Below are 23,885 nucleotides of genomic sequence, written 5' to 3'. Positions count from 1 at the left end.
GCCATGGAAACAAACTGGAAGGGTACGCGGAATTAAATTACGTTCGAAAAATAATAGCCGAATCAATTGAAGGCAATGGTGGGGTGGTTTCTGTGGAAAAAAAGAGCATGAACGTGAACGAGACGGAAAATGAGCTGGTGTTTATAAATTTCACCTAGAAGAAAGCCGAAGAGAAAATTTCTAAATACACAGCCACAAGTTTAGACGAGGCTCCCGTTGGGCTGATTAATGAGCTATGAACAATAAAGCAAGGAAGCTTTGTGGAAAGCAGTAGCAAAATGTTTACAAGATAGGCGAATACCGGACAGTTGGCGGCAAAGTAAAATGAATTTAATTTAGAAAGATAAGGGGAAAAAAGAAAAAAAAATTCACCCATATGGACCGTTTACCACTACCTCGGTAATATGCAGGCTAGACATGCACGTGATTGAATTAAAATAGCAAGCATGGGCAGAATAATATGGCATATTGGCAGAACTTCAGAATGGCTTCAGAATCGGTTGGCCGTCTGGATGATAACTTATTTGTTCCCACTCAGTGTATAGAAATTTTCAGACAAGAAACGAGACCATTCATTACATGCGGCATTACATGCGGCCATTCATTACGGTATGACAACGTAAACCGCAACATTTTGTAGGATATTCTGGAAAGGGAAAGGTATAGGCAACGACTGTATACAGCTATTGAGGGAGATTTACCGAGAAAATACCGTTTGCGTGGAATGGGGAGGGAGGAGGAGCGAGGACAAAGTTGATATAAACAAGGGACTGAGATGGGGGTGCATTTTATCCCCGCTGCTTTTTATAATGTACATGGTAAGGATGGAAAGGCCCCTAAAAGTAATTAATATTGGGGTTAACCTCTTATACAAACAAGTCGGCACAATCTTTGAGCAGCGGCTTCAAGGTATATTTTATGCGGACGACATTGTGTTGCCTGCTAACAAGCAAATTTATATGCAACGTCTGGCTAATATCTGTGGAGAGAGAGAGAAAGAAACTTTAATGAATGGAATATCTGTGGAGAGGAATAACAGAATTTAGAATTACAATTTTTCGTTAAGAAATGACGTTTTCAGTTCTCAGACAGTGTTAATACTAATCCAGGAAGTACATCGAGCAAAAAATACAAATACCTTGGCGTATCGATAAACGATGGCGATAGGTATCTGGAGTAAAAGTAAAAAAAAAAAACAATTATAGCAAAAGGGACGAGAAACGCGGCCATAATGAAGCAAAGAACACTATGGGGATGCAATAGGTACGAGGTGCTCCCGGGTATATGGAAAGGTGTAATGGTTCCAGGGCTTACATTTAGAAACTTGGTTGTTTGCTTGAAGTCAGGGGCAGAGCACTGCACGGGATCGGGCTCACCCGAAAGCCCGGGCCCGGCCCGGCCCGTGGGCCGCGCCGGGCCTGTAGGGCAGTTTTTTCACGGGCTCGGGCCGGGCTCGGGCACGGCATGTGCTTTTTGACCCGGGCCCGGGCCGGTTTCGGGTATTTTGACGCGAGCCCGGGCCGGGCTCGGACTTTCTGGTGGTGTGCATGTAAGGTGCAGCGAGTTATCCTCGCGCGTCTCGACTATGAAAAACCTGTTTGCCCCGGCGCAGCTGGAAGCTAGCAGCCCTACTCCTGTGTACTTCCCTTTTCTTCTTCCGTCTATTTTGCGCTGTTTGAACGGAATGTAAAAGTCCAGAAAGACCGAAGTCGCCTCAAACCAAAGGATGTCATTGTATTTTTTACCTAAATTAATGTAATTAATGCTTTCAGCGTGGTGCAAGCGCGTTCGCGACTTGCTGATTCTTCAAAGACGAATTGGTAAAACGATGACTGGTAAGATAATTCGTCACGCGGCTGAAATATGGCACTGCGTCCATCCATGATTGCACGCGTGTTCTCAACCGGCCGCCTAGCAGCAGCGCATTACGCTGCACCGTAGACGAACGAGAAACTTTCTTTCTCCATTTACTCCATCCATGCGCTGCGCTCACGACCTGTCGTGGCTGCGCTTCGGCTATATAGTGTACTAGAATACGGTTGAGTGGGACGAGCGGCTGTGGAGGCGCATGCTATATACTGTGGCATCGCTTCGATAGAAGTGGATTGGGCCGCATCAAGGTCGCGCCGTTGGAAACGGCTGGCGATACTGCTCGGCAGGGTCATTCGTACTGCTTCGCGCGCTGGTATTTGCGTTCAGACCGATCAAATGGTGTTCATAATTGCATATGACATCTACTTATGTCTTAAGAATAAATTCCTTTCATTCTCTTGTCTATTTTATTTTTTTAATGCCACTCGGTGATCGTTTTCGGCCTCAGGCCGGGTTCGGGCCGGTTTCGAGTCGGGCTCGGGCTGGGCTCGGGCGTAAGGTAAAGGGGTGGTGGCCGGGCCGGGTGGGTAACGTAGATGATTTCCGGGCCCGGGCGAGGCCCGGGTCTCGTCATAAAGCTTTTGGTCGTGCTCGGGCGGGCAGCCCAAAGTGAAAACGGGCCCGGGCCGGGCCCGGGCTGAAAACATTGGCCCGTGCAGTGCTCTAGACTCAGGGGTACAATCGGACTCGATGGCAACCAAAGGTCAGGGGGACGCCTCGCATTGGGCGCTCACGGGAAGGCTCCAAATGAAGCTGTGCAGGGTGATATGGGCTGGACAAGTTTTGAAGTGAGGGAAGCTCAGCATAAAACTGATTTTAAAGAAAGACTGAAGTATATGAAACAAAGTAAACGATATGCGAGAGTGTTCATGTATTTGTCCAGGAAAAAAAATATATATACAGGAAAAACAAAGAACGCCAAACGTAAACTCAGAGACGCTTAGACAAGCTCCTTGGTGGCGGCAACGGAAAAGAAACCTGCTGTGAGCAACTACCTAAGAAGTAATAACGAAATAAGTACAGAAACAATTTCTGGTCACTCCTTCTTACTTTTCGACGCGAAATCAGAACGCCTAAGAACGCTTAGTTTTAAAGCGAGGTAAACCAAGAAAAAGAAAGCACCTCCTTGCTGCAGTAACGGTAGGGAAATGATGCCGCATGTTTTATAGGAATGTAAAGATACCTACCCAGCTGTCGGATTAGGCTCCACTGGCCTCCTTGAAGCCGTTGGGTTTAGAGATAGAAGGGGAAAATAAACGTGTCCGCATTAGAGATATGTAAGAGGCGTTTGGAGGTTCGGTTGCAGAAAAGAAGGGATATGACAATCAATGAAGATGCACAAAAACAACGTTCCCAATAGTGGTTGAGAAAGCTTGGTACTGCGAATTTTCGTCGGTTAACATAGTAAGATAGGTAGGACATTAGGCATAACAAGAACCAGAGCTTGCTGGCGTCACCCATCGCGGCTCGTTTCAAAGGACGCTCATAGCATCCATCCGTCCATCCATCCATTCGTCCATCCATCCATCGGTACGTCCATCCAGCTTATACAGTAACTCTAAAGTGCGCGGCAAAGCAACGCCACCTAGACGAAAGTTTAGGTGGCGTTGAGAGAAGCAGAGAAGGAGAAAGGAGGCGAAGCGTCGCGGAGGAGGAGGGTAGGCGAAGTCGCGCTGGGTTGACCTCCTCTGGCATTTGCTACAGGTGCTGTGAGTGGAATGGACATAGCGGGTCCGTCTAGTGATAACATCGTCCAGCGCGCCGTTTGCTTTATGTGCCAGTGAAAGCGTGCGACGGTGAGCTGACGATGGCGGTTCAATCTCGCGCACGCGAGGGAGAAAGATTTGAAGCACAATTTGTAAATTCCATAGTCTGTTCGGCGAAAGCCTGTGGCCATTCGACTGACTATGCCATGTCCTTTTCGTGATGGCTGAGAGAGTGTGAGGAGGAGAGGCCACAGCTGGCACCGTTCCAGGGCACGGACGGTTGCACACCGCCGCTGTGCTATCACATGATTGTTGAGAGAGTGTAAGGGGGAGAGGCCACAGCTGTGGCGGCGCAACGGTTGCCATGCGCCGCTGTGCCATCACGTGATTACTGAGAGAGTGTGAGGGGGAGAGGCCACAGCTGGCACCGTTCCAGGGCACGGTCGGACGGACGGTCGGAAACCGCGAGTATGAGCCATTAAAGGCTTTCGCCTTAAAAGTAGGGAGGAAGCGCGCCGTCTTCCCACCGAGGGGCGGGGGCGAGGTTCTACTCCGGCGGCTTCTGCGGATGGCCCATCTTGAAAGCTTTCTGCAATGCGGACAGTCTAGGCGTCTAAAGGCTAAACTACACGTACGGGTGCACGCGCAGATAGTGTTCAACGATCGGTTCTGCACCATCTACGCTTGCGTGAGGCTCGTGGGCTCGAGATTTCGCGCGACGGCGCGCGTGGGTATAATTTGGCCTTAAGCGCACCGAGGGTTGATAACTTGCGTGTGCTATAGCACCCATACGCTTGGACGTCACCAGCATTCACGAAGGGAAACATCACTGTAACGTTTTTATTTCGCACAAAATAGCGTTTCAAATATGCAATATAAATACTGTAACATTCACGAATTAATTATAGTCGTCGTAGGCAGTACGTCTCATGCAGAGCAGGAAAGGCACGCGTCAATCCTTAACTGCTGTTCAACCATTTGAATGAGTGTCGTCATGGCCCACTCACTAGATAGCAAACCACGTTTACAAGGTTATGTGTCATCTTCAGACGCATCCCTGTGCAGATAAAAAAAAGAGCTTACCTCACCAACGAAAGAGCATTCGCTGTGGCGAGAATATGATAACCACGATCGTTAAGTGGAGAATGACGAAACATGCAGGTGTTGTCGCCAAAACCTCTGGTGGTTCTCACGGCCATGATCTTAGGCAAAACCATTGTTGAGCAGGTAAATTAATAAAAAAACAGGCCTACGCGGCACACGCAGCACAGTCACAGCGTAAGCTGCAGGAGCGCCTCTATGGGAGCTCCATTTTCGGCAGCACGCACTAGTAGGTTCGTACCATGCGAGCAGGCGCCATAACGTGTACCCCAAAGCAAACACAGGTATCGAGACTACGCGGCGCACATGTCACATCCCTTGACCGGTGGCACGACACGATGCCGTTCACGATGATGATCATTTGTGTGCATCCCCTCAGAAACGAGGCGGTGACCAATAGCCCCCTGGCCTGTTTGAGTTGACCAGGTCCAGCTACATGCAACTGCTACATGTCGGGACACTTGGAGGGAATACAACGCAACTACAATGCAAAATTTGCACGTATCCACGCTACGCGGTGCGCAGGTCTGGCTGTGACAAGTGGCACGGTATTATGCTAATGATCATGGTGATGCTGATTTATTGGCATCCCTCTTGAAACGGGGCGATGAAAAATAGTAACATAATTTGCTGGATTTAATAAGGTATGCCATTCATGTTTCTCATTCTAGGATTTTATATCCATCTCCTTAATATTCTTTTTCTTCCTCAAGCGTTCTCTATCTACCTTGTACCCCGCCTGTGCAACTGCTACACGGCGTGCCACCTGGTGTAATGGCATGCAGCTGCAATGAAAACTGTGCACGTATCGATGCTACGCGGCGCACATCTCCCATCACGTGTCTCCGGTCAGACTAGGACGCGTGTATAGGGCCTTTTACCGCTGCTGTCAAGCACGTGCTGTTGTGACTCAATGGTAGAGTAGCTGACTCCCGCGCAGTGACCCGGGGTCAACTCCGGCGGGAACTGGGTATTTTTTTTTTCTCATTCCCGGTGAGAGCTGTAACGGAAACCGGCGGCGGCTGCGGACACTATAGCCAACCAAAACGGCTTTTAGAATATACCTTTTAAAGATTACGCTGTAAAAGGTATATTTCAACGCACAGAATAATACTTCGATTTGTGTAGATTTTGCAGATGTTTTCGTTAGGTCAACAATATTGTTGAGCTGCCAGTTAAAAGGTTAAAAACTGCCAATGTGTAAGGAAGAAAACCGTTTCATATTACAATATCGCCGTCGTATGCCAATAATATTTGGAACTTGTAAACTGCTTTAAAATGTAGTCGCTCAACCTGTTGTACAATTTCTTTATGAACACCCTGTTCATAACCATATAGTGTGAAAACCATATTAACAAGGTTTTAGAAAATAATATAGAACCGCGACACCGTTAAAGTAATTATTCCTCCAAAAACGTCTACCCGCCGTGGTTGCTTAGTGGTTATTGTGTTGAGCTGCTAAGCACCAGATCGCGGGATCGAATCGCGGCCTCGACGGCCGCATTTCAATTTGGGCGAAACACAGAGAACATCCGTGTACTTAGATTTAGGTGCCCGTTAAAAATCCCAAGGTGGCACAAATTAATTCGGAGTCCCCCCACTACGGCGTGCCTCATAGTGGTAGTTTTAGCACGTAAAACCCCATAATTTTTCTTTCAAAACGCCTGTAGGGGGGGGGGGGGGGGCAGGCCATGACGATCACATCAAATATGTACTTTGATATCCACTCGACCCATATCGAGCGGGTTGGTTCACTGTTATCTTGGTGGAATAGTCATCGCGCAAGATCTCCAGATATACTCCTGTGCAATTACAAGGTTTTGCAAGCTTAAAACTACTTTACTTTTAAGCATTACACCACTTTGGCGACTTCGGTATCGATTTACAAACCTCACACCTCTTGCGTTGTCTTCAACAGCCCAAACTTCACGCCCTCCGATTATTTATTTGCTTACTGAGGATCTGTGGTGCCTTGCTAACTCCGTCCCCATTCAGTGATGGCTTTTTAGACATTTATAGTTCTTAAATTTCCAACAGAAGTAATAAAATACAGAAAGAGGCAACAAAATTACAGAACAGCTTCAACAGAGAGACACATATGACGTCCTTACTCAGTGTTCGTAATTCTTTTGTACAGCAATGTTCGCCACATAATATTATTGGAAGTGCAGCGCCGGAAAGCGTGACGTCTATTGCAGGTCATGTAGCAGCGACACAAAGGTTGACATTGACACGTGCCGTTCGGCTTGACTTGTTATCGTGAATGCAGCAGCAGTGAAGTTAAAGGGCTTGCGTACCAGTGAGCGCAAAGTAGTATAAATTCAGACCACACGGTGACGGAGCTGTATACGAAGCTACACCTACGATGAATCAGTTTGAAAAGAAGCTGCTCGCCGTCTTCCTGGTATTCGTCGCTCCGGCTCCGAGAGCATCATGCGAATATGTCGACATCTTTGAGGTAATGTTTTCTGCAGTGCAGACATACGTTTCGGCTCTTGGGGCACTTAGATATAAACGTACTGTGCACATTCGTTACCAGACTCTCAGAATATGGAAAAAACTTTTACGTTCAGAGTACATTTAGGGCACATCAAAAGAGATGACCTAAGCTAGCGTAAGTCGGTATAATTGTATTGATACAGAAATGGAAGTTTGTATTGCATGTCTGATTATACTTGTGTAATTGTCCTGTACCCCTCTCTCTATGGCGTGGTCAAGCCTGCGGGCGCTCCATGGCCATAAAGTAGGCCGATGAAGACAACATCAAATTGGTATACTTTGATACATGGTAGATATATGGAATTGCAACAATTGTCATTAAGAATGAATCAACATTTCTGAGTAATGTCAAAAAAGTCAAGAGGGGTCCCATTTATATTCCGAATTTCAGTTTTAATACTCGCTGACTGTTAGTAGTGTTTTCCGCACAGCAGAAAAATTTAGGCGTGGGGCTTCTTCATTCGCCAAACCACTAAAACATTACAGCACTTTCGACGTTAAGTATAGGCACTACTGCATTCATGAGGCTTTCTGCGAATGGTTGGAGAATGTTCTGAAATAAATGGGAACCTTAATTTCATCAATTTACCTCAAAATACATGAATACTTTCCGGCCGTTTTTTACAATTAAATTAGAAATGTAAAAATATACGAAAATATAGTGGCGAGATATAGTAAAAAAATATTTGAAAATATACGAACGTTTATAGTGGCGATATATAGTCCTCATGTATTACAAGGAAAGAGCACAAGGAACATTGGGTACTAAGCTAAACGAATGGCGATGGACATTTACACAAAACAGAAATGCTTTGGCAGTCACCCATTCACATAACGTACTTTGTATTGGAGAAATCACAAACCATTAAAAATAAGCTGTCTCTACTAATGTAACAATATTACTTTTTCAAGGCAGATGAGCGACCCCTTTACGGTAAAGCCACTATTACGCATCGTGCGTACGCCGTTATCATATACTGTAATCACAAAAAATAACCCCACAGTCAGTGTCCTAAATATTGTGGCCTTTGGTGTGGTATATTTTGGATCGAGCTCAAATTTAGGAAAGAAGGAATACATTTATTAAAACCGAAGAAAATACTGAAGCAGTCCGGGGAAAAGCTGCGAAAATAATGCTAAGATTATCATCTTTACAAGTGCCAGATGACACTATCCCATAGGCCCAGCCAATGAACAAGAGAACTTTAAGCAGCTGCAGACGCCGAAATTGCAGGAACTCATAAGCTCAGGAAACAAACAAGTCTCCACAAGTAAATATTTTAGGTATTAAAAGCACGACACAGCATTAAAATTTCGAATTACATATAGTTGAAACTCGATTTAGCGAAGTGATGACAACGTTCGAATTATCTCGTTAATTCGGGTAGTTCGTAAAATCGCGAAAGACATTTTTTGGTCCTTCTAAATCTAAGATTGTAACGTAGCGACACCCAAAAGTTACCGCGGCAGTGTATTTGCTGCTAACCCAAGCCTGCGCGTGTGAAACGTCCAGGAGGGGGTCCCGAATTGCTTGTGCTTGAAGCAAATCGGGCCACCTTTTCTTCGAGGTTGAGCACTTTTTCTTCTTGGGAGGTTCAATGTCTGGGCCATGCAGGCCAGGTAGACGGTCACGTGAATCTATCACAGGCTACCGGTATGCAAAAATGCGGCAGAACGAATGCAGTGATTGTGCGAGCAGGCTGAGCAAGAAAGTTGCGAGGAGACGATCAGTGCCATCTGTCGCATAAAGCATGAAATAACGAAAGCAATCACCGCCACCCCTAGTGCCATCTGGTAGTAAGAGCGCTACAGACTGCTGAGTACTTTGTTCCGTGTTTGAGCACGGCGTGCAGCCTCGTCAAAATAAAGCTTGGGTCGTGACTAAGGCACCTAGATGTTTTAACGCGATAACGTTAGAGCGCATGCTCGAAGAAAGACCCATCTGTGTTAACATTAGAAAGAAAGCACTGGTTCTTTTGCTCATTTATTTCAGAAAAAACTTCGTTAAATCGTGTTTTGTGGCCAAGTTAGTTTCGTTATTTCGTGTTGACGACAACATTGAACCCTATGGGTACCTGTCGGAAAATAGAAAGTTAGACCGGGAACTTCGTAAAATGGGGCTTCGTTAGATCGACGTTTAACTTTATACCAATTGACCTGGCTAAACTCTCAAAACTGGTCAACAAGTGGAATACAAGTTGCATTCGAAATTGTAACTTTTGAAATATTCAGAATGCTATAAAATGATTAAAACATAAAATAACAAAAAAGTTGATTTTACCATAGTCATTGCACTAAAAGCAACCATGCATATTTTACAAAATACACAACATAAAATTACCAATAGTCATGATTCATCATAACTGAGTGAATTTATTTCTCTCTTAACATTGTTTTACAATCTACACGGAGCCATATTTTGCATGCATTAGCCTTTTACCTTTCATAATTTTCGTGACGTAATGTTGCTCTTCTCGTGCAGGTAATTGGAGGTTTGCCACATGTAAGAGGAATTTATGCTCTTCCCCCTGAGGGAGAAGGTGACCAGCTAGCGTGCCTGCGTGCGGATTTGACAACATACAACCCCAAAGCTGGTAAAGCTTCATACTTTTGGTCCTGGATTGATGACACAGGAAATAACAAGTAAGCCACCCATGATATGATGTTGTTTCTTCATGCGGCTTTTCTATTTTACACTTTATGAATAGCGGAAAATGTGCTGCGGCTACAGCGGAAGAATGTTGAAAGTCTGAAAGTTGCCTGATCATTCCTTCAGGTCGGCACCGAGCATATATGTCCCTACAATGCAAACTCTTACTCATTACAATTTTGGGTGGATGTTTCTGTCACAGTGTATGTCGCCTTAGGGGATAAACTTAATTTTTGAGCGACTGTAAGGCGAAGTCACTGCTGTCAGTGTCCAGATGGCGGGACTGTCAGAGCCCAGCTAGGGAGTCGTGGTTGTGACCTCAGTTGACCAGACTCGTTGACTTCTTTGATGAGATATTCCAGCAGTGGTCGTAGTAGAGAATAATACGATAGAGCCGCCCAGCTATCTAAGCGGCAAGCAATGGCCCGTGAGGTGTTGGAGCGGCATATGTGAGATTGTAATATCGTAGTAGGTCCGATGGAGGAGCAACACACAATGAAATGCCCCCACATCATTCTTTTGTGTGGCAAATGCTGCTTCGTTACTCGAGGCAAAAAATTGTATAGAAGACGAAGGCACAAAATGTTGAAGGCTCTTGTACTCAGGTGACTCTTTCCCGTACAGAGACTGTTAGCACTTCTTCTTACGATTGAGAGCGCAGTACCCCATATGTGTTTTTGACATTTGTTAGTTGTAAGGTTTAAAATTTACAACACATCGCTGCCTGACAGTTCGTTATAACAAACTTGGCCCCCAAGCCTATCTCAGTGTGTTTGAAATCACGATAGACAGAAGCCCTGCAGTTCATTCTCTGCGACGTATCGAAACCCACTCGCGCCCGCGTCTGCCTAACCAGTCGGTCTCGTCCTACTATGCGAGGAACGTGTTAATATGCAGCCACATATGGCAAGCCTCGACAAAACAACCAGCTCCACGTTTTACCATAAATGCGTAGCTTCGTAAAATCAGACGCAATGCTGAGGAGGCCATTTCCAGGACCAGCGTATTGCCTTTTGTTCTGTAAGGTGTGCTTGTTTGGTTGTGATTTTGCCCAGCGGCAAACAGCAACGTTGCTTAGAAGGTGAAGCAAGATTGGGAGTGGCGAAGAAGAGGGCGTTTTATATGCAGAAATGGACCATGGCGTCCTTGCTAGATTGTAACAATTGCGCTTTATCAAAATTTTGGAGTACTCGTCGAGAGTATCCTGTGTTGTAAACAGGAGTAGGTCCGCCATTTAAGGATTAAGTTCATCGACGAAACGAAATACCATGTGGGCAGTGACAGTGCAACAACACTTGTTCAGTGTGTTGTGGCGGTGATAGGTCAGACTGCTTCACGATGCAACGACCATTCGTCATTCTTCCACGGAACGAAAATTGCTGTCTAGTGGCCTAAAGCAGGTGGCGGCATTTCTAATCGAGTCCGCATGAGCCGAAAGCAGCAACACGCGAATGCCGATATGTTTCGCAAATAACTTTGTGATGAAGTTGCAGAGACGACAGTTCTCACACGCATGTGTCCAGCTATTTGCGACGAAAACAACGGCTGTAAAGGAACGACTATGATATACCCAAAGTGCTATTCTGACAGAGAGTCCCACGTTGCTGGCCAGAACGAAGGTGACGGTGTTTGCTGTGGCCTGGAGAAAGTGAGACTATATTTTGTATTCCGCCTAACTACAGAAATAGTTATTATTAATCATTAAGTAAACGAATGTTACAATCTAGTCAAAATTGTCAATCATAAAATTGTAGGCTTTCATGAAAAATACCGGATCCATCATTGTGCTGCTCAATGCGTGCAAGAAAATGTTTTTTTCAAGTGATAATTAAAGCAGAAAATGAGAAAATAAGGACATTTTACAAGAGCCATTTCACTAAACACAACCATGCATAACGGCAAAGCTTGCATAGGCTGCGCAAAGCTCGAGACAGCGAAGCTGGCCGATCGATTGCGTCATAACCTAAGAGAGACCTGGCATATTGGTTATGCCAGGTATCTCTTAGGCATAACTCAGGCATAGCCAAGGCCCAACCTAGCTGCTACCAAGTTAAACCTAGATGCAACCAAGTTCTTCTTCTTTCTGGGGTTTTACGTGCCAAAACCAGTTTTGATTATGAGGCACGCCGTAGTGGAGGGCTCCGGATTAATTTTGACCACCCGGGGTTCTTTAACGTGCACTAGAACGCAAGCACACGGGCGTTTTTGCATTTCACCTCCATCGAAATGCGGCCGCCGCGGCCGGGATTCGATCCCGCGACCTCGTGCTCAGAAGCGCAACGCCTTAGCTGACTGAGCCACGTCGGCGGGTGCACAACCAAGTTAAACGTCGACATAGGCAAGTTCAACCTAGCTACTACCAGGAGACGCAATTGATCGGCCAGAGTGTTGTGCGCGGCAAAGTGCAAGCTTTGCCTCCCCATTACGACGACAGAAGACAAGTTTAATTGCACGCCGGAATGATAAGCGGCCACGCAGCCAGCTGTGGAAGAAGACAATGACGAACGCGGGAGCGCGTGTGTACGTGCGCTAACCAAAGGGCGCCAACAGCTTGGGAAGAAGACGATGCTCGAGCCAATGCTGATGATGATAGTTTCATGAAACGCGCACTTTTTACGGTTGGCTTAAACAGATTTGCTGTTAAAAAGGGCCGCGTGCCCGACTCCAGCAATTCATGCGACACCTAGCGGCGAGCGCCGGAAACCTCGTACGGATGTCGGAGCCTTCGTACTGCGATCGCATGCATTTCTAGTACGATGGAGCCACCATCTACGAAACTCCGCACGGCCGTGGAATTATGCTGCATATTGCAGTTTTGCGGCGTCGAAGAGTCACATGGATTGCGAATGTTATAGCGAAGCTGCGACAACGGCAACAGTTGTGTTCTCAATTTGCTCGAGAAAGTTCTCATTTTTTTTTCAGGCGTGGATCGGTTTGTTGTTTGTGTGAAGAGAACGCGATCCTGTTTCTTGTGCTACGTTTGCAGTAAAGCGCTACAGCGAACTTCAGGAAGTTTGCGTTGAGGTTGTTACTGCCATCGTGATAACTTTCAGCGTATGCGTGCTACAACATGCAGTTTCATGGGACAGCCGGCGTGGTACTGCAGTTTATGATGCGAATGCCACCGTGGTACTCAATCTTTCCTTGATTAAAGCTGTTATATCGGATACATGTGGCGCCCAACGTGAAACTACCGCGTATGGTACATCAACGAAAATCGGTACATCGGAGTTTCAGGTACTCCCGGGTAACGTTGGTAAACCGTTCTATGTAAACACAAGATGTACCCAACAGCCTGCAAAACAACTATAGGGTGGCATAGCGGTACGCCTTCCTTGCGACCTGGACGCGCTCGCTAGCCGTGTAACTAGTGCAAATTAATAGGCGCTTCTGAAAATGCGTAATTATCAAAGCAATTGTATCTCTTATCAGTGTGTGAAGGAAATTGGCAGTTCAGAGGCGAACACAGTTTTGGCCACTTAAAGTTCAGGATACGTAATAATAGAATAATATGGTAAGTTAATTAGATTCATAATGCAGTAGCTTAGTTAACGATAATTTACACAGAAACATGTTTTATTTCATTAGTTTACGCAGCAGCCATAAGCGACATGTTCGTAGATAGCGGGGAGTAATCAGTCATGGTCCGGCCACGCAGCACAAGCCGTATACCTGTACATGGTGTTAAAATGTTTTTTTTTTATTGTAGTAAGGAGATCTTTCGGTTTCTTACTTATCGTTTTGTTCTCTACGAGAGAAACAATGCGCCAACTACTGCAATAACTACAGCTAAGCGAAGCAGCAGTCACGTTGCGCAAATCTGAATGTAAACTAGATAACAGGAAAGCAAAAGTAGCGGGAAAGGTTCGCCACGGATTCGTAGTCCATGCTCGCGATAAAGTCCAAAGCTTGATTTTAGGTTCGCTTGCTCTCTGGACTGAAAAGAGCGTGCAGAGTTTGCGCCTTCGCCGAAAGAAAATGTGTTAAGACAACAACAATGAGAAAGTGCGCGCCGGCTGCGCATTTGTCTGCATGTACAGCGGCAGCAGCTGATAGAGCAAGTCGGTGCGCTGCTGTGGGCCGTGTTAAACGTGCCAAATTGAGCAGGTTGTAAGATTTCGGCAATCCTGGCGAGGCCAGCGTGACGTATTCAACTTCGCCGGCCGGTGTCTCGCACGCTCGAAACACCGGACTTTCTATCCGCGCCTTAACAGTAAATCAAAGCAGCAGAAACGTGCTTGTACTTTTCCGACCATCCAACAGTGCACAAGTACTTCGGTTCCACGACCAATGGGTTCAAGAATACATCGGTAATTTTAGGGGCGTAGCTCCTCTTAGTCTAACCTTGTCACGTCTCCGTTGTCCGGCGTATCTCCCGGCAGTAAACGGCAGTATCTCCCGTATAATGCAATAGATGGCGCTGTCTCATAGAAGCACATACAAACTGCAGTTCAGGGACGATATTCTAGATGGTGCTGTACACAATCTGTGTCGTCATCACCATTTCTCGTCTCAATTCCTAGATGGCGTTGGTCCAATAGAATTGTGTGCAATATGGCGCTTGTGTGAATCGACACTAGATGGCGCTGGAAGTGCCGCTGCTCTCTGATTGGCTGCTGCGCGGGCTGCGCGGGGAGCGACTCTGATGGCGAAAGAAAAGGAACGCATGTGGGTCAGAATAGAGGAGAGACACCTAGTGGTGATAATGGGCGGAGTGATTGACGTACTGCACGGACGAGGGGCAGGGATCACAAAGCAAACAGCCAAAGCGGTCACCGACCTGTTGGGAATGTTTCAAAGGAAGTACAAATCACGGTGTGCACGGCGCAGAGGTTGAAAGGCAGGGTTATGAAATTGAAAGGGCAGTTCTTGCAGTAAACAGGGAAATTTGGATCCTAGCTAAAGCAATGAATTTTAAGGTCATTGACATCAACCGAGAAGTGCACCGAGCAGGCCGCCAAGGCGCTTTTGTGGTTGACGGGACACATTTTACTGAAAGGGTAGTAACACCGGTGGGACGTCGATTCGCGGCACCAGCTGTAGCCTTTTTAGGCGGGCCCCAGGCAATCAGGAAGCAGGATTAGGCATTGAACGTAGCGAAACACAAGTAAAGGGCAGACTTAGACGACCAGGAGTCAGGAAAAGACGCAGAAAGGATAAGAATAGAGAAGGTAAAATTTGCTACATTGGCATGCAGGGTCGTCGCAAGCAGGAAAAATGGCTGGAAATTCAAACGCAGCTGAATGATGAAGAGATTAGCGTGTACGCCTTGACCGAAACGCATCTACGTGATTTAAGCAGCCGCCTGTTATTGACAATTTTGTAGGGGAAGGGTCCAACAGAATGACCGGGTCAAGGAATGGCGGATGCGTAGGCATACTAATTAGGCGAGGTCTGAAGTGGCGAAGGGCAAACGGGACATGTAAAGAGCATTTATGGATTAGCGGGACATCGCAAGGTAAAAAGACATGGCTGGGAGTAGCTTACCTATGAACAGGTAGTGATAGCAGAGAAAAAAATAAGGAATTGGTTGATTGCATTGGAAGCGATATTAATGAGTTCAGTAAATCGGGCCAGTTGATATTAGTGGGAGATATGAACGCACACATGGACGATTTAGACGGATATACTGATTACAATGGCTTTCTAGTGCTAGATCTGTGTGATGAACAGAACATTATAGTAGTTAACAGGGAGAATAAGTGTCATGGACAGGTAACGTGGCAATGCGGAAACAGGCAATCATGTATCGATTACGCCTTAGTCTCAGAAATGGTCTACCAACAACTCGACCAAATGATAATAGACGAAAATGAAAAAAAAATAGCTTCGGAATCGATCATCGACGTTTAGCACTAAAGTTTTGGCGAGATACCAGCGCAGAACATGAACAAATAGCCTCAGAGTTTTTAAAAATGAATGACGAGCAAATAACAGAGATGGCAACCAACATAGAGAAGCAAATAGAAGCTTTTACTACAGCAGTCTGGGAATATAAGGAACTGGTGGACGTTATGCAGCATGAAATAAGGCGGACATGGCAAAAAATTGTTGGATTGTAAAGAGGAAACCACGATAGTGGTGGAACAAGGAAATTAAACAAACTATAGAAGAGCGTAAAGAGGCAGCCAGGGCTCATCGAGAAGCCAAAAAGTTGGGATTACAAGAAGAAGAGGTGCTCCTTAGATGGAATACATATCGATAAAAGAAAAGGGTTGCGAGTGAGCTCGTGCAAGAGAAAATTAAATGTGCAAGTGAGCGTTGTATGCATATAACATTCGCAAAAGAGACAAAGGCGCTCCAAAAAGATTCTGGAACAATATAAAAGCACTCGGAGCTCCAACTAAAAACTCGCAAACGGCTATAAGGGATGAAGACGGTAACATCCACGAAGGAGACGATGCGCTACGGTACATCACAGACGTTATTAGGGATAATTTCGGCACGAGAAAAAGCGTAGTTCAGACAACAGATCCAGCAACAGCAGAGAGACCTGAGAGATCAAAATTTAGCATAGAGAGGCTTTCTTGGAAAAAGGCAGCAGAAAATGTCCCTAACAACACGGCAGCAGGATCCGATGAAATCCCAATACAGCTAATCAAAAACCGCGGTCCAAAAAGCAAGGCACTGCTGACTAATGCTGAGTACAAGTGATTAGAACAAATAAAATTCGCGTTGGATGCCGTGAAAGCAAGATGAATCTCATGTACAAAGGCAAAGGAGATAAGGATAAGAGGAGCTCGTACAGGCCAGTTACAGTAACGTTGGTGATATATAGAATGGCAATGCAAGCCATAAAATTAGAACTGTCGAAGTGGGTGGAGAAAAACGATGTAATGGGGGAACTACAAAATGGGTTCAGGCCAGGCAGTACGCTTAGAGGATATGTTTGTACTAACTCAGTGCAAAGAGATTTCAGTAGCTCAGAAAAGACCTTTATGGATAGCATTTATAGATATTAAAGAGCTTATGACAACGTAGACAAGGGATTGTTGTGGGATATTCTTTAATACGAAGGCACAGATGACGATTTCGCGAAGGTGCTGAGGGAGATATATAGAGACAACGAAGTACAAGTGGCATGGGAAGGCCGAAAAGGAAATGAAATGGTGGGAATTTATCAAGGATTGAAGCAAGGATGCCCTCTGTCACCATTGCTGTTCACGCTTTACGTCAAGGGTATAGAAAGACGACTGGAAAACAGCGAATTACGGTTTGAATTATCCTACATGCGTAATGAACAAATGGTGCAACAGAAAGTCTCTGGACTGATGGACGCAGACGACATTGTGCTACTAGCGGACAATAAAAAAGATTTACAGATACTTGCGAATATCTGTGGGAATGAACACAGAACACTGTGGGGCCACGATAAGTATGAGGTGGTGCGTGGAATCTGGAAAGGAGTGATGGTGCCAGCGCTAACATTCGCAAATGCCATTATAAATATACTTAAAATCGGATATCGTGTCAGGTTTGGAAGTTAACCAAAGATCAGTAGGCTGGTTGGCTTTGGGAGCCCACGGTAATACCACAAATGAGGCAGTGCAGGGTGACATGGGTTGGGCCTCTTTTAAGTCAGAGAAGCACAGAGCAAAATTAGTTTTGAAGAAAGGCTCAAGAACATGGATGGAAATAAATGGGCGGCTAAAATGCACAAGTATCTCTACATGAAAAGCGTGGACACAGAATGGAGGAAGAGGTCAAGGAAGTTGGCAACCAAGTACAGGATAATCGAAAATGTAAATAGACAACCAGGGGTCATCAGAAAGAAAGTGAGAGAAATAGAGACCATGAATTGGATGCAAAGAATGGAAACAAAAAGGACAATGGAGATTTACAAGAATGAGAAGAATGAAATCAGAAGGGAAAATCTGTACGATAACACAAAGGGCAGTGCATTGCTATTCGAGGCTCCAGCCGGTTGCCCAAGGACCAAAACATACCCGAGCAAATATTCGGAACTAGATGAGGCATGTGTATGCTGCAGTAAAGATCCAGAGACCACTCAGCACATCCTAATGGAATGCGACGGGATCCACCGAGCGAGAACCGTAGGTAACGTGCAACTCCCAGAAGCGCCTAGGTTTAAAGTGGAAGGAAACATCAACAGATCAGCCGTAGAGATAAGCAAGAGACGATTAGAGTTCTGGTGGAAAAAAAAGCAGGGAAAAGATAGATACGACCTGATCTCTTAAAATCATAGGTAGCGGTACAAGGTAAATGTTTGAAAAAGAAAAATAATGAGAGGTACACAAAAAGCTAGATAAAGAACATGTATAGTATACCTGATTAAATCAAGCAGGCTAGGTGACTATTTGTCGCCGCCCCGTTTCAAAGGGGATGCCAATAAATCATCATCACCATCATCACCGCGCCCTCTCTCGTACATCCACCCCTACCGACGCCGACGCTTAGCTACGCGAAGAAGCCGGATTACAGGAGACGGGAGCCATGCGGGGAAAACAACATCAGGGGACGAGTGACAGTCGCGCATCCCCACAATACACGAGAAAAAAGCCTAATAAGCTGCCAGGAGTCTTTGAATGCTATCGCGTTCCACTCTTAAAGACAAAGCTTAAGCGTCCTCCAAATTTGTTGTAGTGACCCTTGATTAGTTGAATGAATGAATAAACTTTTATTTCCCTCTTTAAGAAAGGGGAAAGGCTGGGGGGGGGAGAGGGGGAGGTCTTTGTGCTCTAGTCTCAGCACCTCATGTTGCCAGACGTCCGCCTACCAGTCGTTGTAGCCCTCCGCTACCTCCTCAGCCCACCTCAGGACTCGGTCCTGCAGGGTGGGATGATTAGATTAACTATACTTTTCAGGAGTTATGGTTTCTATGCCCTGCAGATGGCAATTAACTTCGCCTAAAGAGCTCCGTGATAGATTTTCGCACGCATGAATTATAAATAATTTACAGATTATTTTTCATGTTTTCTACATTACGCATGTTACTGTTTTTAAAATAATCCCATGCGACTACTGTAGAATAACACAGGTCGTACTATTCTATCATCAGTAAGGAGACGCAGTGCGGGTGTTGACAGTTTATATGACCGCCTTAAAGGGTCCCTGAACCACCCCTCGGGCTTGGTGAAATAACATTGTTCGCGGTAGTATACGCTGCAGTGAACATCTCAGCCAAGTTTTGCTGTCGTACGCGGTGCCTGGAGCTCGCTAGCGGAGCGCGAAGTCACCTTTACCTCAAACGATCTCGTCTCAACAGAAGGCATGATCCTCACTCTTTTCTGGGTGTTTTATTTCGTAATAAAGTACATTCCAATACCCAGCTGCTATTGGTTGCTGCGGTCGGCTACACCGCGGCCGCTGCGGGGTGCCGCCATGAGTCTATTGGCTAAGCGCACGGCGGATCGCTGAAGACAACCGCGTTTAGGCCGTTTCACATGGCGCGATTTTCACACAGCGACACAGCGAATTCCGTCACTCAGCGACCGCCGCGACGTCGCAGGCTCTCCGCGACGTGATTCCAACATGTTGGAATTTCCGTCGCTGAGTCGCAGCGATCGGCGAGATGTGGGCGGAGCAACGTGACGTAACAGCAAGCGCTGTCAAAATAGGCACTTTCCTGTTTTACCGCGTGTTGGAAGCTCAGCGGAGCAATGTTACGGTGGCTAGATGGGGAGGTGTGCCGACCCACGGCCGGGCTCGACTGGCGCGAGCGGAAGCGAGCGCACGCGCCAGTCGAGCCCGGCCGTGGCCGACCGAGCGTAGTTCACCACTTCTCCGCATCATGACGCAGAAGTGGCGCTGCGGACAGTAGAACGGCTGAGCTGCGCGCAACGTCGGCTGCGCTGCGTAGACGAGCAGCGTGTTTGATTGTATCGCTGCCTCTGCTCTAGCTTTGAAGTACGCGTTGTACAATGGCGTTTCGAGCAGAGTAAGAAAAGCCAGAATGGGGAATTTGTTACTGTCGTCTTCTCAGAAGACACGATATGTGCTGAAGTAAATTTTCTAGCTTGGCGATTGGTCACATATATTTATTGGTACAAATGCGGCGCTCCAGCTCATTGCATTAAATACGTAGATGCATTTTTTCCACGCATAAAACAAAACTGCAGTGGTTTTATGCGGTATATGGAAACGTGTTTACGTGATATTTAGTGAGTTCTAATGTTTCAATTTCGAGAAATCCAGCTATTGTTTTTATTGCTGCCTCAGTTGCGGTATTTAAATTGTTACTAGACGGAATTGTGTTGATAAGTGCATATGATTCACTGTTTGATTGCAATAAAATAAAGCAATACGTCTTGGGCTAGATTCATGAATATATTTAAAATACAAGAAACGCTCTCATAACTTGACGCACCAACATAAATAGCCTAACGCCAGCAAGGTCGCAACGTTGGTCCACCACATCATAACATTATTCACAGCACACGCTTATGCTTCATGTGCTTCCTCCTCTCCCTGTTGCTTTCGCGCGTCATGTTCTTGCCCTTGACGAGAAAGTAAAGGCGTGTAATTTAATAGAACTTCACAACATCGTTTGTGAGCTCTTGTGCCGCTCACAGCCGATCAAATTCGGAAGATTCAGCTGCAGAAAGAATGTAAAGTTGGCGATACTGTTCCTTCGTAACTCATTTAAACTGAAGCACAGCTTGAAGGCGTCTTCGAGCGATGCTACCAGATTTTTTTTTTAGTGCTTCAAAGGGTGCAACAGCCCTGACCTACTCATCCTGTTGAATTCAGTAATGTCCCTGAGCAATCGGAGCACTTGGTTCTTTGCAGGAACTTCCTTGCTACATAGCCTGCTATATAGAATATAAGACTAGAGTCACTTTTCTTTTCCCTGTAGCAGCGCAGCGGTGCTCGATGTCGCAGGCGCTGAGCACTTCATGTGCGGCTTGCAAATTCCCAATGTCGAGGAGCTCATAGACGGACGCTTTTCGGTGTACGGCTTGCTCATTAACGTCGCCGATACTGAGCAAGCTACTGAGCAGCCAGGGGCGAACATTTCCGCTGTCAGACAGCGGAACATTTTCGCTGTCTTTCTCACAAATTTAGAGCCCGACTTGCAGTTCGGAGTGAAGCAGTAAGTCTCCTTGGTGGTCTTCTTTGGTGGAGCAATGCCGCCGCTAATCTCGCTGGTCTTATTTCCGACCTGGAACATTCCACATCGCTTAGGAACTTGCAAACAGTACGAGAGACGCGGAGCTCTTCACCTTTGAAACTGACACGAACAGACGACATACAACTATTAAAATACTGGCTTTATTTTTTTGCTCGCCGCCAGCCCCCTGTAGCAGACGACGCGCGCTGCGGAACCGTTCTACTGACCGCAGCGCCAATTTTGCGTCATGACGCGAAGAAGTGGTGAACTACGCTCCAGACGCGCCGGTCGGCACACCTACCCATCTAGCCACCGTAGCAATGTCGCGCACCAGTTTCAATGTTTTAACAGAGCGTACCCACCAGCGCCTGTTGGCTGAGGAGCTTCATCAACAATTTTTGTTTTCTCCGGCTCGCACAATTCATTTAAAAGGAGAATCTACATGCTATCCAGGTCGGGAGCTGACGCCGCCTTCAACATACGGCACGTACCCTCACGATCGTCGCCGTCGTCAACGTCTTCTTTGATACAAATCGTGCCAGACACTTGCACACTTAATAGTAGCTACTTCTTTTGGAGAGGCAAATAATCCTCCAGGAGAAGAGTTAATTGTGGCTTCCATCGTACCGCAAATACACAACTAGAGTGTACAAAACAAAACCACCCCACCACGCCGCATGCTTATGCGGTTTGTGCAGCATTTTCACTAGGCGCAACAGCGCACTAAGCGATCGCAGTCTCAACGCGTTTAAAGGCTGAAAAATTGTGTAATATTCTATTTTCAAAAAATTTATATGAAATTGTAATATTTGACTAGTTTCCATGTTGTTTTTATTTAACGATGCAGGCATGGATACTTTGTGAGCCGGGAGCAACCTTAGGCGTCGCTGCGACGGAAATCGCGCGGTCAAAGAGGCATGTGAAAGCTGCCAGCGAAAATCGCTCTGCGACGTGCGCGACAGAACGATTTTTTTCGCCCCAATCGCGCCATGTGAAACGGCCTTTTGGCGTACGTTTAGCGCGTCGTAGGCACCAAACATCCAAAATGTGGCGTTTACGTTAACATCAAAAACATAATTTGCATGCGCGCCACGGTGACATTTCGAAGGCCACACCCCACCTCGCCGTAGTCTTCGCGGTGCAATGCATTCAATAAGGAAGGGGAGCACCGAGGATACCATGCTCATTGCCAATAACTCCGCTTTTGCTGAACAGTACTTTTTGCGGCAAAGTATTTCTGAAATAGGCTACTTTCCCTTCAAATGTCTTTCTTCACTTCGATAAAAAGTGGTTCAGGGCCCCTTTAAAAATACAGTTTAAGAAGAGAGCTACCTGAAACCATATCGACAGGATTACAGCAGTAGCGCACCCAGGATCTCTGCCAGGGGGGGGGGGGGGTTGAAAGTTTGCCAATACCATCTAAACCGCACTAATTTCGATTTCTTCACGGGAAATAGTCAATAAAATGCGCTTTTTGCGAGTGTGCAGACGATTGCGCGTCTTACATCTTAGTTGCAGTACTCAAATGCGTAAGAAATGAAAAGGGGTTAAACAAAAGGGGGGGTTAAGTCGGCCTCAGGGGGGGGGGGTTCCAACCCCCGAATCCCCCCCCGTCGGTGCGCCACTGGATTACAGTAACAAGGTTAGTAGCGCCGTGGTGGTACTGTTAAGGACTCTTCTAGTCATTCTCGTGTATACCGTTTTTTTATTGCGATAACAATTATATGGACACTTCAACCGGATTTCTGCCGTTGGCGTCGCCGTCGTCGTCGCCGTCGCCGTGAGGTTCCCTATAGATAAAATCTTCGCCGCGCGCCGTATGCCCGAGCGGAAGCGTGCGGGGACGCGCGCTATCACGGAGAGCGAACGCACTCAATCTCCCACGCGCAAGCAAGGAAGCGGGAAGCCAGCGCCGGATGGAGCGGGGGGGGGGGGGCACTTCTACTCTGCCAACAACCGCGCTCGTCGCTCGCCCCGCACCGTCTCTTATCTCCCCACGGCTCTGACCTTTATGCGCCGTGCATTCGCCGCTCAGTTTCCGTTGAAGCGATAGACCGCGCGAACCTGCGCTTGCTGCCAGCGTTTTGACAGTCGTTGGCTGCGGTCATTCAGTGTGATCTATTCATGTTTGCTTGTGCGCGCTGACACCACGATTGTTAATTCAGTTAGTAAGCCAATGTGTCCAAGTTTCTGCAGCCGATAAACTACTATGCCTACCCCGAATAGCTCTCTACTATTTTGCTATCGCAATCGATGCTTCGCCTTTCGGGCGAAACTGCGACATTTTAGGGGCGAAGCTCCTTAGGGTGTGGGTCTGTCCCTCCTCTGTAGTATGTAGTAGTAGTAGTAGTCGTCGTCGTCGTAGTAGGTAGCCACGTCTACTGTTGTAAAAAAAATTCCGAAAGTAGTGTCCGTAGCGCGGAGTCGAACCAGGGACCCCTCGCTTCCGAACGAGCAGCGCTAACCACTACGCCACGAAGCGCACACGGACACACGCACCACGATGACAATAAATACCCAACATTAACGAAAGACTGCGCGTTTCTAACGCGTTTGTGCTAGCGCGTTACGGCCCGTGTAAGAAGCTGGTGTGTAAGACGCTGTGGCCTCTCCGCCTTACCCCCGTATTCATAAACGCTGATGGCGTCGGCAAACGTGGTGCACGTTCCGGCATGTGTAAACGGCTGCGTAAGACGCTGTGGCCTCTCCGCCTTACCCCCGTATTCATAAACGCTGATGGCGTCGGCAAACGCGGTGCACGTTCCGGCATGTGTAAACGGCTGCGTAAGACGCTGTGGCCTCTCCCCCTTACAAGAGAGTACTGCACGTTTCTAACGCGTTTGTGCTAGCGTCCCCTTAAGCGGGAGATAGTGCAATTATAATGAAGGGCGCTGTTATAAAATAGGAATGACGTCACATATGGCGCGTGTCATTGGTGGAAGTCAATCGTTCGATTTAGTGCGGCGAGACTGGGCGAATTACACGG

At 46.6% G+C, this 23,885-nt stretch overlaps 1 protein-coding gene across 1 annotated transcript in view; it reads left to right on the top strand.

Annotated features, from left to right (window-relative positions):
• The window catches only part of LOC119462856 (uncharacterized), a 170,436-nt gene that overhangs the window by 128,507 nt on the left and 18,044 nt on the right, over positions 1-23,885 (top strand). The window lies entirely within an intron of this gene.

Source organism: Dermacentor silvarum, chromosome 8 (assembly GCF_013339745.2).
Source record: "Dermacentor silvarum isolate Dsil-2018 chromosome 8, BIME_Dsil_1.4, whole genome shotgun sequence".
Lineage (NCBI taxonomy): Eukaryota > Metazoa > Arthropoda > Arachnida > Ixodida > Ixodidae > Dermacentor > Dermacentor silvarum.
Note: the sequence above shows the minus strand (reverse complement) of the source record. Positions and strands in the feature narration are given on the sequence as shown.